Raw genomic sequence first — 2,275 nt, 5'->3', positions numbered from 1 at the left:
GTCAAATTGGCAAAGTGCAAAGACAAAGAGAGAGACTTAAAAGAAGCAAAAGTGTCAAGTCATGTATAAGGGAGTCCCGGTCAGACTAGCAACAGACTTCTGAACTGAAACGCTACAGGCCAGAAAAAAATGGGATGACATATTCAAAATACTAAAAGGAAAAAACTCCCAGCCAAGAATACTGTACCCAGCAAGGCCATCCTTCAGAAATGGGGGAAAACAGTGTATTTTCCAGACAAAATAAACCACGGGAGTTCATCGCCACATGACCAGCCCTACAAGAAATTCCCGAGGAAATCCTGCATCTGGAATCCCCAAAACAATAAACACTTCCACAAATATACAAGAAAGAACAAAACCCAATGGTACAACAAAAGTACAGATGCAGCCAGGATCCCAGAGGCCGGGGCCGCGCTGAAGGCGGCCAGCTGCCCTATTCAGGATTCGAGGTTTCAGGCCGGCACTAAAGAAGATTCCTGGGAGTGCTCAAGCCGCACCACGACTGAACAGCCCGAGGCGGCAGTGGCCGAGAACGGGAAAGGCGACAAACCAGAGACAAAGTGTGAGCACCCAACCTGGCATAACCCTGTGAGTGACCCCTGGACCAGTCCTGTGGGCGGCAGATGCGCACCCGGCTCCCGCCTGCATCACCAGGCCACTCACTGCCCCGGGGCTGCCTCCATTTTCCCAGGTCCGGGCAGCTCCGCCCGGCTCGGCCACCACTGAGCCCTCCCACTTGCTTGGCCCAGCGCGGGGCTTTCCAGAGCCTGTGGACCAGCCACCCCTCTCACTCCCTCCGCGGTTCTCTGGTGGGTTGGTGGCGTGGGGCATCCCCGGCCAGTGTTGGGAGGGCAAGGAAGAACGGGCATGCCGACTGTCACTCCACCACACCCTGGACTCCGGCCCCCGGTAAACTTCCTGTTACTGGGAGGCAGATACCATCTCTGCGGCCACCAGTTCAGAAAAAAAGCCTAACCAATTTCTGGTTGGGAATAGTGTGGTAGGAGAGTTCCCAGGTCCGCTTGAACCTCCGGAGAGCTGGCTGCAGGCAGGCACTAGACTCGGTCCATACCGGGGGGATACAAAGGTAAACAAGTCCCAAGAAAGATCTACACAGTGCTACAAAGGCACCCAGAGAGACCGGTCGTCTGTGCCTAGCAGAAACCTGGTAGACTTCCTGGGCGAGGCGGTGCCAAGCAGGGTCTTGAAGGCCCAGCTGATAGACAAGGGTTGCAGAAGACACGTCCCAGCCCAGCACAGTGCGCAAAGAGTGGGGAGACGTGTGCCCAGGGAGGCAGAGACTCAACAGAAACCACACACCCTGTGGGGTCGCCACTGCACGATCCAACAAACTGGACCAGAGCACACGGAACAGGGCGAAGTCCTGCAGAGGAAGTGAAAGCTCAACAGAGATCATACACCCTGTGGTACGTGATCCACCAGCCCAGCAGAGTCCAAGTGGACCAGAAAGGTGGCTCCCCGGAGAAGCCCAAGACCCGAGGCAACCACACACACAAGGCACTAGAGGCCAACTGAGCAGCCACGGAGGTAGCCACACGAAATTGGCAACCACAGCAACATCCTAGTTATTCATTAGTCTCAAACTGGTGGACTGTGAAACTCCCTGCAACAATGAATAAATATCAAAAAAAAAGATACCAGAAATACAAGAAATCAAGAAAATACACCACCAAAAGTTAATAAATCTCAAACTCTAGATCCTACAGAACAAGAAGCCCTTGAAATGACCAACAAGGAATTTCGGGTGATAATTCTAAGGAAACTGAATGGGATACAAGAAAACACATGATGAAATGAAATACAGGATCTGAAAGAGGAAATGTACAAAGAAATCAATGTCCTGAAAAAAAATGTAGCAGAACTTGCTGAACTGAAGAAGTTATTCAGCGAAATAAAAAACACAACGGAGAGTTTAACCAGCAGGCTTATTGAAGTTGAAGAGAGAACCTCTGAACTTCAAGATGGGCTGTTTGAAATAACACAAGCAGACAAAAAGAAAGAAAAAAGAATCAAGGACATGGAAGAAAATCTGAGAGAGATATCAGACAACCTTAACTGCTCAAATATCCGAGTCATGGGTATTCCAGAAGGGAAGGAAAACGGAGATTCCATTGAAAGCATATTCAAAAAATTAGTGGCAGAAAACTTCCCAGGTATAGGAAAAGTCACAGATCTTCAGATCCAGGAAGCTCAATGATCTCTAAACGTATTCAACCCAAAAAGGCCTTCTCCAACACATGTCATAATCAAATTG

The sequence above is a fragment of the Cynocephalus volans genome, chromosome 10, assembly GCF_027409185.1.
Source record: "Cynocephalus volans isolate mCynVol1 chromosome 10, mCynVol1.pri, whole genome shotgun sequence".
In the NCBI taxonomy this organism is placed as follows: domain Eukaryota; kingdom Metazoa; phylum Chordata; class Mammalia; order Dermoptera; family Cynocephalidae; genus Cynocephalus; species Cynocephalus volans.
This window is presented reverse-complemented; position numbering follows the sequence as displayed.